The following is a 15,865-nucleotide window of genomic DNA, read 5'->3' as shown; positions in this document are numbered from 1 at the left end:
TATTCATGAGAGACTGACACACACACAGAGAGAGAGGCAGAAACAAAAGCAGAGAGAGAAGCAGGCTTCCTATAGGAGCCTGATGTGGGACCCACTCCTGGATCTCGGGATCACGTCCTTAGTGGAGTTCAATGTGCCAACATAGCAAAACACGCAGGGCTCAACCCATCAAGTGCCTCCCTCAGTGCCTGTCACCCAGTCACCCAACCCCCTGCCCTTCATTTCCCTTCCACCACCCCTTGTTCATTTCTCAGAGTTAGGAGACCCTCATGTTCTGTCATCCTCTCTGATATTTGCCACTCATTTTCTCTCCTTTCCCCTATAATCCCTTTCACTACTTTTTATATTCCCCAAATAAATGAGACCATATAATGTTTGTCCTTCTCCGATTGACTTCTTCACTCAGCATAATACCCTCCAGTTCCATCCACGTTGAAACAAATGGTGGGTATTTGTCATTTCTAATGGCTGAGTAATATTCCATTGTATACATAAACCACATCTTCTTTATCCATATATCTTTCCATGGACACTGAGGCTCCTTCCACAGTCTGGATATTGTGGACATTGCTGCTATAAACATCAGGGTGCAGGTGTCCTGCGGTTTCACTGCATCTGTATCTTTGGGGTAAATCCCCAACAGTGTAATTGCTGGGTCATAGGGCAGCTCTATTTTTAACTCTTTGAGGAACCTCCACACAGTTTTCCAAAGTGGCTGTACCAGTTCACATTCTCACCAAAAGTGCAAGAGAGTTCCCCTTTCTCCACATCTTCTTCAACTTTTGTTGTTTCCTGGCTTGTTAACTTTGACCATTCTCACTAGTGTGAGGTGGTATCTCATTGTCCTTTTGATTTGTATTTTCCTAGTGGCAAGTGATGCAGAGCATTTTCTCAGAGCACATGACTTTCAAAGCACTATGGTCTGAAAATATGCAGGGGACAATCCCAATCTTTTGGTATCAGTTGAGACCTGATTTGTGACCCAGTATGTGGTCTATTCTGGAGAAAGTTCCATGTGCACCTGAGAAGAATGTGTATTCAGTTGCATTTGGATGTAAATTTCTGTAAAATCTGTGAAATCCATCTAGTCCAGTTGTATCATCTAAAGCTCTTGTTTCTTTGGAGATGTTGTGCTTAGAAGATCTGTTGATTGTAGAAAGCGCTAACCTCAAGTCACCAAGTATACGTGTATTATTACCTAAGTATGTCCTAACTTTGGTTATTAATTGATATACTTGGCAGCTCCCACATTCAGGGCATAAATATTCATGATTGTTAGGTCCTCTTGTTGGATAGATCCTTTAACTATGATATAGTGTCTCTTGTAGACATCATATAGATGGGTCTTGCTTTTTTATCCAGTCTGAAACCCTGCACCTTTTGATGGGGTCATTAAGCCCATTCGCGTTCAGAATTACTATTGAAAGATATGAATTTAGTGTCATCATAATACCTATTCAGTCTCTGTTTTTGTGGATTATTTCTTTGGACTTACTCTGTCTTTCAAGAGTTTCCCTTAATATTTCTTGCAGAGCTGGTTTGGTGGTCACATATTCTTTCAGTTTCTGCCCATCTTGGAAGTTCTTTATCTCTCCTTCTATTCTGAATGAGAGCCTAGCTAGATAGAGTATTCTTGGCTGCAGGTTCTTCTCATTTAGGACCCTGAATATATCCTGCCAGCCCTTTCTGGCCTGCCAGGTCTCTGTGGAGAGGTCTGCTAATATTTATCCCCATAAAAGTTAGAGGTCTCGTGTCTCTTGCTGCTTTAAGGATTTTCTCTTTATCTTTGGAATTTGCCAAGTTTCACTATTAAATGTCTAGGTGTTGAACTTTTTTTTTTTAATTTTATTTTTAGGGGGGGACCTTTCTATCTCCTGGGTCTGAATGCCTGTTTCATTCCCCAAATTAGGGAAGTTCTCAGCTATGATTTGTTCACATATGCTTTCTGGTCTCCTGTCCCTCTTGGCACCCTCTGGACCCCCAATTATACATAAATTTCCTTCTGAGGTTCTCATTTATTTCCCTTAACTTTTCCTCATGGTCTCTTAATTGTTTTTCTCTTTTTTCCTCAGCTTCCTTCCTCGCCATCAATTTATCTTCTATGTCATTCACTCTGTCTTCCACCTCATTAGCCCTCGTCGTTAGGACAGCCAGTTTAGATTGCTTCTCATTTAATCTATTTTTAATTTCAGACTGATTAGCTCTCATTTATGCCATAACAAAGTCTGTAGAGTCCTTTGGGTTTTTTCTAGATCCACCAGTAACTATAATTGTGCTTCTGAATTATCTTTCTGACATCGTATTGAAATCCACATTCTGTAACGTAGCAGAGGGTTCCTTTGTGAATTCTTCTTTCTAGTCATTTTGTCCAGTGCAGAGTGGCTGTATGAGCAGGCTGAGTCAAAAATATCAACTACGACCTAAGTGAAACACACCCTAGATGATTCTGAAGAGGTCAGAGACCAGAAAATGAAAAAGAAGATCAGAACCAAATAAAATAAAAGGACCAGTAAAGTGAAAACCAAATTTTAAAACAAAGTATTAAAAATAAAAAGCCAAAAACCACAAAGAAGCAGAAAAAATAAAAAGAATTAAAAAAATAAATAGGAAAATGAGGAAAAATAAAACATAAAAAAGGGGGTGTGCTGGAGGATAGTGATGGTGAAGAAGTTGTAGTGGAGGGAGAATGTAGTCTACCTGAGTGGTCCTAGAGGGTGATCCTCTTTGTTCTGAATGTATTTTGTTCTATATGTTAGAAGATGTCAAATCCCAAATTTATATAAACCAGTAATACTTGTAGAAAGCCCCACCATTGAGCACAAAAAGATAAATGAGATTAATGAGGGGGCGCAGAATGTGAATGAAGAAAGAGTATAATCTCACAGAATGAACCAGCATGGTGTTGCGCTTGGTTCTGGGTATATCTTGTTCATGTTTTAGAAGGTACTAACTTCCAACATTGTAAAACAAAACAAGGCAGAAAAAAACAAAAAAACACAAAACAAAAACCCATATATCTCCCCAAATTAAATTGAATACTTTGAAGGGAATCCAGAAGTGAAAAATATATCTAAGACATGTAATTGTAGACATATGCAAAAGTCAAAAAGGAAAAAACTTAAAAATGAGGAGCTGGTAATATACTGTAGTTAAGGTAGGAAGAGAAAGAAAAGAAAAGGAAAGAAAAGAAAAGGAAAGGAAGAAGGAAAGGAAAGGAAAGGAAAGGAAAGGAAAGGAAAGAAGGAAAGGAAAGAAAAGAAAAGAAAGAGAAAGAGAAAAGAAAGAAAAGAAATGAAAAGAAAAGAAAAGAAAAGAAAAAGATAAAGAAAAGAAAAGAAAGAAAGAAAAGAAAGAAAAGAAAAGAAGAAAAAGAAAAGAAAAGAAAGAAAAGAAAAGAAAAGAAAAGAAAAGAAAAGAAAAGAAAAGAAAGAAAAGAAAAGAAAAGAAAAGAAAAGAAAAGAAGAGATCCTCTAATTCTATATACTATTTTCCCTTGGTCCTGGAGGTTTCCAGGGCTGCCTAGTCAGTAAATTTGCTCTTCCCCTGTCCTTCCCGCTAGTTGTCTAGGGGAGGGGCCTGCTGTGCTGACTCTCAGGTGTGTGTACCTGGGGGAGATGCCCTGCCCCCCCCCCCCGGTGCTGGGCTCAGTGGGAGCTGTTTACCCCGTGAGGCCCCTGTTCCCTGGGGCCCCGCCTCTCCCAGGCACAAGGTGATGCAAGGAGGAACAAGAACACTGGCGGCGGCCAGGTCTCCAGCCCTGGAGTCAGCTCCCCGCAGTAACCACCCACAGTCGGCCAGTCTGCCCTGGCCTAGGTGCTCCTGGGGCTGGGCGCTGACCTGCACAGCTGGGGGCGCCTATGGGCAGGAGAATCCTCACTGTTCTGTACCCTCCCCGCTTCTGCCTGTCCGGAGGAACGGCAGGATGGTGGGCTGTGTCCCCCGGCACCCTGGGATCCCGGGCCTGTGCTGCTGGAATCGCGCTTCTGGGGCTGTGGCTCCCGAAGGCCGTAGGGCACAGACACCTCCACCCTTAGCCCCCGCCTAACCAACCGGCTTCTCCCTGAGGCCCCACAGGCTGCACGTCGTCCCGCCCTTTACCAAGATTGGCCTCAGGATGAGGTGTGCTCTCCCCTAGGCGCACTTCCTGTATTAGGGACCCCAGGAGACTGGAGGCATCCCCGCCCCTCCTGCGGTTCTTTTTTTATTTTTTAAGATTTATTTATTTATTCATGATAGACATAGAGAGAGAGAGAGAGAGAGAGAGAGAGAGGCAGAGACACAGGAGGAGGAGAAGCTGGCTCCACGCCGGGAGCCCCACGCGGGACTCGATCCCCGGATTCCAGGATCGGCCCCGGGCCAAAGGCAGGTGCCAAACCGCCGAGCCACTGGGGATCCCCCCCTCCTACGGTTCTGCCCAATTTCCCTGCTGAGCGCTCCTCCGTCCAGGAAGAATCCGCTGTGGATTTTTAAGGTTCCCGATTCTCCGGGGCTGGACTTTCCTGTCCTGGATGCTCTCGCCACCCAGCCTTAGCCTGGCTCCTCTCGGGGCCCCTCCCTTACTTTATTCTTTTTTTTTTTTTTTCCCCTGCCTTCCTACCTGTTAGAAACGAAAACCCTTCTCTCTGTAGCATTCCGGCCATTCTCTCTTTAAATCTCAGGTCGGATTCGTAGGTGTTCAGGATGGTTTGAGTTATCCAGGGAAGTTGGTGGGGCCGGGTGAGATGAGGGCCCTACTCCTCCACCATCTTGCCTCTCCTGCCAGGAATCAGCCTCTTGTTGGATCCTCTGCAAAAACGAGACAGGAATTGTCTGTCCAACCATTTCTGTCTTATCATCGCCTTGAAACTCCCAAATTCTTTTAAACATGGTTACAAGGGTTAAGAACAATAACAACAACAACAACAACAAAAATTCACAGATTGATCAAATGTGTTCATAGGAATACGAGTTAATAATGTATTGTTTGCTTATAAACAACTCTACACTTTCTTGGCACCCCAAGAAATATCCTGGTGTATAGGCTGCTTTCACACATTATATTGTATTTTTTCTTCTTCTTCTTCTGGTTAGTGTTTTGCAGCCCCCTTTTTGTTTGCACTTGAAAAGTTCCTTAAGGGATCCCTGGGTGGCGCAGCGGTTTGGCGCCTGCCTTTGGCCCAGGGCGCGATCCTGGAGACCCTGGATCGAATCCCACGTCAGGCTCCCAGTGCATGGAGCCTGCTTCTCCCTCTGCCTATGTCTCTGCCTCTCTCTCTCTCTCTCTCTCTCTCTCTCTGTGACTATCATAAATAAATAAAAAAAATTAAAAAAAAAGAAAAGTTCCTTGAATAAGATGAAAGTGAGAGTTCTTGTGGCCCACTCACCTAAAGACTCCTTTGAAAAACTGTGTTGTATGGTCTGTGTTCCCTCAAGCAATCCCATTAAGAGAACATTAGTTTTTTCTAATTTAGAACCCAGTCTTATATGTACAAATAAAATGGGAAAAAAATAATAAATATCTCTGTTAAGATTGCACAGTGAGGCAAATCACAGATGCTGCAGGTACACTATATAAAACAATATCACTGTTGGCTCAGCAACATGGTTCTGTTCTCCCTGATGATTCATTGCAAATAGAAGATCTTAACAAAATAGCCCCTTCTTTGTGGCTTGTCCCTACCAATCAGCCATGGGCAAAGCTCTGGCTCCCTGCCTGCCTGGCTAAGATATACCTTCCGTCACAGAATGAGGACTAACAGCATAGCAAACTTTCCTCCTTATAGCACATTTTCTCAGCAGGAGGCATGGCAATGACTTATAGCCTTAATAATCTCTTAACATTTATCTGTAACACTTTATACTCCAAAGTGCTGTACTTGTTCATCCTTTGAGGCAGCAAAACCACTCTCCAAGGTCACATCTTCTGGCTTCAATTACAGACACAACCTCAGGAAGGCTTCTTGACTTATTTACAATCACAGAGTTATATGTGGGAGTCCTAGAGCTCATCAGAGACAGAATCCAGGACTTCTTACTCTTAATATTTGTTCATTAAAATATGCATCTATTTATTCTAATTCATTTATCTATTTGTTCAAATTAGCTATCTTTAAAAAGATGTCACCTAACAGGAACAATAGAACATAGCTTGATGGATCTCCTGGGTATTCAAAATAGGCCTTTCAGCCAAGAAAAAAAAAAAATGAGCATGTTGACATATTGAATCCCTCTTCCCCCTTTAACTCTTACAAAACTAGAAACACATATTAATCCAATGAAAAAATATGCATTTTGCAACCAGTGTCCAGCTCTGTGTAAGGTGCTTTAGAACATGGTTCCCACTTTTCCTGAGGCAGCAGCAGGGAAGAGAAGGGACAGTTGGTGTCCTAGGAAGATTCTTCACTTATTGTGATTGAGAGAGAGACACAGATGTGCAGTAGGTTGAGTATTCCAAGCCACTCCTGTCACTTAAAATCAAATATGTGAGTCAGGGCATGTATAGTGTTTTTGGGGGACCACCATGTGATGATTGCCAAAAACCATGTGCATAGAGAGGGAGGTCTCAGGAAAAGAGAGGTCTAGGAGGGATAAGGAGAGTGAAGAGTAAGCTGGCAAGAAAGATACTTGGAAGATAAGTCCTTGAGGTAAGACTCCTACCTTAAGACGTCTAGTTTCAGTGAATATGGGGGAAACTATTGACCCCTCAATGGGGGAACGCCTCCACTGACTCAACACCCCTTACCGATCCCCCTTTCAATGCTGTTAATGTTTCTGTTTTACTGATGGTGAAGTGGGTATAAGTTGCTTTTTTGATAGACTAGAGTGAAATTCAAATCTTAGTCTCAGACTTCTATTACAATGTGGTTTGGTACTTACCAGGATACCCAGAGAATGGGGACTCTGAAAGCAAGGGGAGTTAACATCCAATTCTCATTTCTCTGGGGAAAATAATGTTCTATTTATTAGTCTAATTATTTCTCCTACTTTCTAAAATAAAAGGAAACAAGCTCTAGTATCACCTCAGTAATACACATCGTTTTATAATATTTAATTCTCTTACAATTATGAAAAATATATTTTTATAGAAAACTAGAAGCTGTAATAAATACCAAGGAGTCTAAATCTGTAGCTCTCCACCCTGCCTACTGAACAGGTACTATTGGTTAGGAAGATGGGATGACTTAGGACTCATCCTGAAGGAAGAATGATAGCTGAGAAGTTGATAAGAACCTGTAGACTCAGAACAGCTGCTGTCTTCCCAGTAAACAACATGATATTTTTGATTGCTATTTCAAGAAAACAGTGTGTCAGCCACATTTCTCTGTTTATTTTTGGTGCCTTTATTTTTTGAAATCATGAACCAGAATCAGCACATAGAGTAAGAGATAAATGCTCCTGGTTGGTTCTACCTTTAAAATATTCTGCCTTTTGTTTTTGCTTTTTCCTGAATTTGGATATAATAATCCATATAGCTCAAGTAATTATTGGCAAATTCTGTAATTCAAAAATAGTCTCTATAAAAACCTAAGATTGAAAAACAGAAAATAAACTTTACTAAATCTTGAATTCACATTTTGAGCAGATATCTTTTTTACTTATCTAGCTAATATAACATGTAACAGTCTGAATTTAGGATTATGAAGCACCTCTATTTGCAACATTCTAGTCAACTTAAAATGTATGGATTATAAGCCTAATGGGGTTTAATTTTAAATTAATTATATTATAGTCTTTTCCCAGATCACAATGAGAGATAGTATGTCATTGGGTTTTGCTGTTAATAAAAAAAAAAAGAATAAAGTGGATCTCACACCTATGTGACCTCTTTGTGAAGTGGGACCATTTATTAACCCTCTGTTTACCCCAATGCCCACTATGCTCTGAGTTCCCTAATCCAAGAACACTGGGAATAGCTCTTGGAGTTTTAAAAATACTTTAATTAACAATAGGAAACAAGTTCTGACTCAATGAAATAACTCTAAACTATTATTGAGAAACTAGCATGTGATGCAATAATTTTATCAAATTGTCTTCTTTAGTATTTCTAAGAGGGTTTGGTGCCTTAAAAATAATTATGTAAAATAATATAATTTACAAAAGTGCAATGAGCTATCACCTCACACTCATTAGGATGACTACTGTCAAAGAACAGAAAATAACAAGCATTGATTGATGGTGATGAGGAGAAACTGGAGTGCTTGCATGTTGCTGGTGGGAATGTCAAATGGTGTAGCCACTATGCAAAGCCAAGTAATGTGGCTCCTCCCAAAATTAAACATTGAGTTACCATATGATCCAGCAATTCCACTTCTAGAAAGCAGGGATGTGAAGAGTTCATAGCACACCCAAGTTCATATCAGCATTATTCACAACAGCAAAATGTGGAAGCAACACAAGTGTCTATCAATGGATGAATAGATTTTAAAAATGTGATATACATATAATGAAATAGTATTCAGTCGTAAAAAGGAAAGAAATTATGAGACATGTTACAACATGGATAAAACTTGAGGACATTCTGTTAAGTGAAATAAGCCAGTCAGAAAAAGATAAATAATGTAGGATTCCACTTATATGCAATACCTAGAGGAGTCAAATTCATGGAGCCAGAATGTAGAATGGTGCGTTGCTAAGGGATTAGAAGGAAGAATGAGAAGTTGTTTCATGGATATGGAGTTTCAGTTTTGCAAGATGAAAAAAGTTCTGGATGATGATTGCACAGCAATCTGAATGCCATAGTACTATACACTTTAAAATGGTTAAAATGGTAAATTTTATATTGTATATATTTTATCACAATTGAGAATTAATAATTTATTTCAGAATAAAAACTTAGAGGACTAATTGATCATCTTTTTTAATAAAGATAAATAATACATATTAGTAATAGCTGAAAAGATGTAATATTTTCACAAATATCAGATTTTTTCATGACTTATATATATATATATTTTAGGGACCCCCAAACCATTACTCTTCAATGCTATGTAATGTAAAAATTCTGCCAATCATCATCACCTTAAGAGGCAATAAAAACTGATATACAAAGAATACTCTTTCAAAATCCAAATTTTTTTCAAACTGTGTAACTCTTAGTCTTTAAATGATGACAATTTTGACTATTTACCTTAACTAATCCTTTATTTCAACTTTTTTATTTTTATCTTTTTATTTTTTTATTTTTTATTTATTTTTAAATTTCTTTTTGGAGTCCAATTTGCCAACATATAGCATAACACCAAGTGCTCATCCCATCAGGTGCCCCCCTCAGTGCCCCTCACCAGTCACCCCAACACCCCGCCCCATCCCCTTCCACTACCCTTTGTTCATTTCCCAGAGTTAAGTGTCTCTCATGTTTTGTCACCCTCACTGACATTTTCACTCATTTTCTCTCCTTTCCCTTTATTCTCTTCCACTACTTTTTATATTCCCCAAATGAATGAGAACATATAATGTTTGTCCTCCGATTGACTTACTTCACTCAGCATAATACCCTCCAGGTCCATCCATGTCGAAGCAAATGGGGGGTATTTTTCATTTCTAATGGCTGACTAACATTCCATTGTATACATAAACCACATCTTCCTTATCCATTCATCTTTCGATGGACACCGAGGCTCCTTCCACAGTTTGGCTATTGTGGACATTGCTGCTAGAAACATCGGGGTGTAGGTGTCCCAGTGTTTCACTGCATCTGTATCTTTGAGGTACATCCCCAGCAGTGCAATTGCTGGGTCCTAGGGCAGATATATTTTTAACTTTTTGAGGAACTTCCACACAGTTTTCCAGAGTGGCTGCACCAGTTCACATTTCCACCAGCAGTGCAAGAGGGTTCCCCTTTCTCCACATCCTCTCCAACATTTGTGCCTTGTTAATTTCCCCATTCTCAGTGGTGTGAGGTGGTATCTCATTGTGGTTTTGATTTGTATTTGCCTGATGGCCAGTGATGCAGAGCACTTTCTCATGTACTTGATGGTCATGTCTATGTCTTCCTCTGTGAGATTTCTGTTCATGTCTTTTGCCCATTTCATGATTGGATTGTTTGTTTCTTTGGTGTTGAGTTTAATAAGCTCTTTATAGATCTTGGATACTAGCCCTTTATCTGATAGGTCATTTGCAAATATTTTCTCCCATGCTATAGGTTGTCTTTTAGTTTTGTTGACTGTTTCTTTTGCTGTGCAAAAGCTTCTTATCTTGATGAAGTCCCAATGATTCATTTTGCTTTTGTTTTTCTTGCCTTCATGGATGTATCTTGCAAGAAGTTGCTGTGGCCAAGTTCAAAAAGGGTGTTGCCTGTGTTCTCCTCTAGGATTTTTATGGAGTCTTGTCTCACAGTTAGATCTTTCATCCATTTTGAGTTTATCTTTGTGTATGGTGCAAGAGAGTGGTCCAGTTTCATTCTTCTGCATGTGGATGTCTAATTATCCCAGCACCATTTATTGAAGAGTCTGTCTTTCTTCCCGTGGATAGTCTTTCCTCCTTTATCGAATATTAGTTGACCATAAAGTTCAGGGTCCACTTCTGGATTCTCTGTTCTGTTCCATTTATCTATGTGTCTGTTTTTGTGTTAGTACCACACTGTCCTGATGACTACAGCTTTGTAGTACAACCTGAAATCTGGCATTGTGATGCCCCCAGCTATGGTTTTCTTTTTCAATATTCTCCCGATTATTTGGGGTCTTTACTGATTCCACACAAATCTTAAGATGATTTGTTCCAACTCTGTGAAGAAAGTCTATGGTATTTTGATAGGGATTACATTAAACGTGTAAATTTCCCTGGGTAACATTGACATTTTCACAATATTAATTCTGCCAATCCATGAGCATGGAATATTTTTCCATCTCTTTGTGTCTTCCTCAATTTCTTTCAGAAGTGTTCTATAGTTTTTAGGATATAGATCCTTTACCTCATTGATTAGGTTTATTCCTAGGTATTTTATGTTTTTGCGTACAATTATAAATGGGATTGATTCCTTAATTTCTCTTTTTCAGTTTTATTGTTAGTGTATAGAAATGCCACTGATTTTAGTGCATTGATTTTGTATCCTGCCACACTGCTGAATTGCTGTATGAGTTCTAGCAATCTTGGGGTAGAGTCTTTTGGGTTTTCTATGTACAGTACCATGTCATCGGCAAAGAGGGAGAGTTTGACTTCTTCTTTGTCCATTTGAATGCCTTTTATTTTTTTTTGTTGCCTGATTGCTGAGGCTAGAACTTCTAGTACTATGCTGAATCGCTGTGGTGAGAGTGGACATCCCTGTCTTGTTCCTGATCTTAGGGGAAAGGCTCCCAGTGTTTCCCCTTTGAGAATTATATCTGCTGTGGGTTTTTCGTAAATGTCTTTTAAGATGCTGAGGAATGTTCCCTCTATCCCTACACTCTGAAGAGTTTTGATCAGGAATGGATGCTGTATTTTTGTCAAATGCTTTCTCTGCATCTATTGAGAGGATCTTATGGTTCTTGGTTTTTCTCTTGCTGATATGATCAATCACCTTGATTGTTTTACGAGTGTTGAACCAGCTTTGCATCATAAATCCCACTTGGTCATGGTGGATCATCTTCTTAATATACTGTTGGATCCTATTGGCTAGTAAGTTGTTGAGAATTTTTGCATCTGTGTTCATCAGGGATATTGGTCTATAATTCTCCTTTTTAGTGGGGTCTTTGTCTGGTTTTGGAATTAAGGTGACGCTGACCTCATAGAACGAGTTTGTTAGTACTCCATCTCTTTCTATCTTTCCAAACAGCCTTAGTAGAATGGGCATGGTTTCTTCTTTAAACGTTTGCTAGATTTCTCCTGGGAAGCCATCTGGCCCTGGACTTTTGTGTCTTCTCAGGTTTTTGATGACTGCTTCAATTTCCTCCCTGGTTATTGGTCTGTTCAGGTTTTCTGTTTCTTCCTATTCCAGTTTTGGTAGTTTGTGGTTTTCCAGAAATGCATCCATTTCTTCTAGATTGCCTAATTTGTTGGCATGTAGCTGCTCATAATATGTTTTTAACATCATTTGTATTTCCTTAGTATTGGTTGTGATCTCTCCTCTTTCATTCATGACTTTTTTACTTTCAGTCTTTTCTCTTTTCTTGTTAATAAAGCTGGCTAGGAGTTTATCTTTCTTATTAATTCTTTCAAAGAGCCAACTCCTGGTTTTGTAGATCTGTTCTACAGTCCTTCTGATCTCTATTTCATCATTGAGTTCTGCTCAAATCTTTATTATCTCTCTTCTTCTGTTTGTGTGGGTTTTATTTGCTGTTCTTTCTCCAGTTCCTTTAGGTGAGAGGTTAGCTTGTGTATTTTAGTTTTCTCCAATTTTTTGAGGGATGCTTGTATTGTGATGTATTTCCCTCTTAGGACTGCTTTTGCTGTGTCCCAAAGATTTTGAATGGTTGTATCTTCATTTTCATTAGTTTCCATGAATCTTTTTAATTCTTCTTCAATTTCCTGGTTGACCCTTTCATCTTTTAGTAGGATGCTCTTTAACTTCCATGTGTTTGAGTTTCTTCCAAATTTCTTCTTGTGATTGAGTTCTACTTTCAAAGCATTGTGGTCTGAAAATATGTAGGGAACAGTCCAAACATTTTGGTATCAGTTGAGACCTGATTTGTGACCCAGTATGTGGTCTATTCTGGAGAAAGTTCCATGTGCATCTGAGAAGAATTTGTATTCAGTTGTGTTCAGATGGAAAGTTCTGTATACATGCATGAAATCCATCTGGTCCAATGTATCATTTAAGGCCCTTGTTTCTTGCTAATGTTCTGCTTAGAAGATCTGTCTGTCATTTGCAGAAAGTGCCATGTTGAAGTCTCCCAATATTAGTGTATTATTATCTAAGTATGACTTTACTTTGGTTATTAATTGATTGATATTCTTGGCTTATCCCACATTCAGGGCATAAATATTCATGATTGTTCGGTATTCTTGTTGGATAGACAATTATGATATAGTGTCCCTCTTCATCTCTTACTACTGTCTTTGGTATAAACTTTAATTTATCTGATATGAGGATTGCTACTCCATCATTCTTTTAAGGACTATTGGAATGGTAAATGGTTCTCCACCCCATCATTTTCAGGCTGGAAGTGTCCTTAGGTCTAAAATGAGTCTCTTGTAGACATCATATAGTTGGGTCTTGCTATTTTTGTCCAGTCTGATACCCCATGCCTTTTTGATGGGATCATTTAGCCCATTCACGTTCAGAGTAACTATTGAAAGATATGAATTTATTTTCATTGTAATACATTTTCAATCCCTGTTTTTGTGGATTGTTTCCTTGGGCCTCTTTTTTTCTTTTTTTTTTTTTTTTTTTGCAGAGCCGGTTTGGTGGTCACATATTCTTTCAGTTTCTGTCTTTCTTGGAAGCTGTTTATCGCTCCTTCTATTCTGAAAGACAGCCTTGCTGGATAAAGTATTCTTGGCTGCATGTTCTTCTCATTTAGTGCCCTGAATATATCCTGCCAGCCCTTTCTGGCCTGCCAGGTCTCTGTGGAGAGGTCTGCTGTTAATCTGTTGTTTCTTTCCATATAGCTTAAGACCCTCTTGTCTTTTGCTGCTTTAAGGATTTTCTTTTTATTTTTTGAATTTTCAATTTTTGTTGGCAAATCAAACTCCAATTTTAAAAAATATGCAAGAAAAAGGAATTTGCTAGGTGCACTATTAAATGTCGAGGTATTGAATGGTTTTTATTGATTTGGGGGGATCCTCTCTATCTTTTGGAATTGAATGCCTGTTTCCTTCCCCAGATTATGGAAGTTTCAGCTATGGTTTGTTCAAATATACTCTGTGGTTCTCTCTCCCTCTCTGTCTCTTCTGGAACCCTAATTATATGAAAATTCTCCCTTCTGAGGCATCATTTATTTCCCTAAGCTTTTCCTCATGGTCTCTTAATTGTGTTTCTCTTTTTTCCTCAGCTTCCTTCCTTACCATCCACTTGTCTTCTATGTCACTCTCTCTCTTCCACCTCATTAACCCTGGCATTAGGACATCCAGTTTGGATTGCATCTCATTTAATCTATTTTTAATTTCTGACTCATTACATCTCATTTCTGCTGTAACAAAGTCTCTAGAGTCCTTTATGCTTTTTTCCAGAGCCACCAGTAGCTGTATAATTGTGCTTCTGAATTAACTTTCTGACATCTTATTGAAATCCATATTCTGTAACTCTGTGGCAGAGAGTACTGACTGTTTCCAATTATTTCTTTTGTGGTGAATTATTCCTTCTGGTCATTTTGTCCAGTGCAGAGTGGCTGTATGAGTGGGCTGAGTCATAAGTATCAATGTGACCTTAGTAAAATACACCTTTAGATGATTCTGAAGAGGTCAGAGACCAGAAAATGAAAAAGAAGATCAGAACAAAATAAAACAAAAGGACCAGTAAAGTGAAAACCAAATTTTAAAACAAAGTATTAAAAATAAAAAGCTAAAAACCACAAAGAAGAAAAACCAAGAAAAAGAATTAAAAAGTAAAGAAAAAAACAAGAAAAAAAGGGGGGTGGGCTAGGGGATGGTGGTGATGAAGAAGTTGTCGTGGAGAGCAAATGTAGTTTACTAGAGGGGTCTTAGAGGATGATCTTCTTTGTTCTGAGTGTATTTTGTTCTGTATGTTAGAAGATTCTAAATCCCAAATGTATATAAACCAGCAATACTTGTAGAAAGCCCCACCATCGACCACCAAAACATAAACAAGATAAAAGAGGGGGACAGAATGGGAATGAAGAGAGAGTATAATCTCACAGAATGAGCTAGCACCATATTCTGCTTGGTTCTTGGTTCTGGGTGCATGCTGGTCATGTTTTAGAAGGTATTAACTTCCACCAATACTTTTAGAAAGCAAGGCGGAAAAAAAAAAACAAAAAACACAAAAAAATCCCCCATATCTCGAATATCTCGTAAAATTAAATTGAATACTTTGAAGGGAATCTAGAAATGGAAAATATATCTAAGACATGTAATTGTAGACATATGAAAGTCAAAAAGGAAAAAACTTAGAAATGAAGAGGTGGTAAAATATTGTAGTTAAGGTAGAAAGAGAAAAAATATTGGAAATTTTTAGTCTGATATAAAAACGAGTTGTACTGGAAAAAGGTGAAAAAGGAGGGGCTCCCTCTGATTCTGTATACTATAAATCCCTTGACTTCCCCTGGAGCTTTCCAGTGCTGCTTGGTCAAGAACTTGCTCTTTCCCTGTCCTTCCAGCTGGTCTTCTGGGGGAGGGGCCTGCTGTGCTGATTCTCCTGTGTGTGTACCTGGAGGAGATGCCCCACCCCCGCCAGGTGCCGGGTTCAGTGGGAGCCATTTACCTCATGAGGCCCCTGTCCCCTGGTGACCCCGCCTCTCCCAGGCACACAATGACAGCACGAGGAACAACCACACTGGTGGCAGCCAGGTCTCCAGCCCTGGATTCAGCTCCCCACAGTAAATACCGCAGTCTCCCAGTCTGCACTGGCCTAGATGCTCCCGAGGCGGGGGCGCTGAGCTGCACAGCTTGGGGACACCTGGCAGCAGGAGAGTCCTCACTGTCTTGAGCCCTCCTTGCTTCTGCCTGTCTCAGGGGGGAATGCAGGATAGTGGGCTGTGTCTGCTCAGTGCCCTGGGATCCAGGACCCTGTGCTTCTGGAAGCATGCTCCAGGGGACCATCTCTCTGGAAGGGAATGGGGCACAGCCAACTCTGTCTGGAGCCACCCACCTAACCCACTGGCTTCTCCCAAATGCCTCAAAGGCTGCGGAGCTCCAGCCCTTTGCCCATATGAGATTTGCAGCACGTTTTCCCCCAGGCGCCCCTCCTCCTATAGCCTCAGGAGTCTGGGAATCTTGATGCTTCACTGCCCCTCCTGGGATTTTGCCTGATTTCCCTGCTAAGTGCTGTTCTGTCAGGGAAAACTCTGATGTG

At 39.9% G+C, this 15,865-nt stretch overlaps 1 long non-coding RNA gene across 1 annotated transcript in view; it reads right to left on the bottom strand.

Annotated features, from left to right (window-relative positions):
* Positions 1-15,865, bottom strand: part of LOC112654048 (uncharacterized) — a 53,647-nt gene that overhangs the window by 23,618 nt on the left and 14,164 nt on the right. Inside the window, exon 3 of the long non-coding RNA XR_003132677.3 lies at positions 4,598-4,785. This is a non-coding gene — a long non-coding RNA (uncharacterized LOC112654048). The remainder of the gene's footprint in view (positions 1-4,597; positions 4,786-15,865) is intronic.

Source organism: Canis lupus, chromosome 3, assembly GCF_003254725.2.
Source record: "Canis lupus dingo isolate Sandy chromosome 3, ASM325472v2, whole genome shotgun sequence".
NCBI classification, from domain to species: Eukaryota; Metazoa; Chordata; class Mammalia; order Carnivora; family Canidae; genus Canis; species Canis lupus.
Note: the sequence above shows the minus strand (reverse complement) of the source record. Positions and strands in the feature narration are given on the sequence as shown.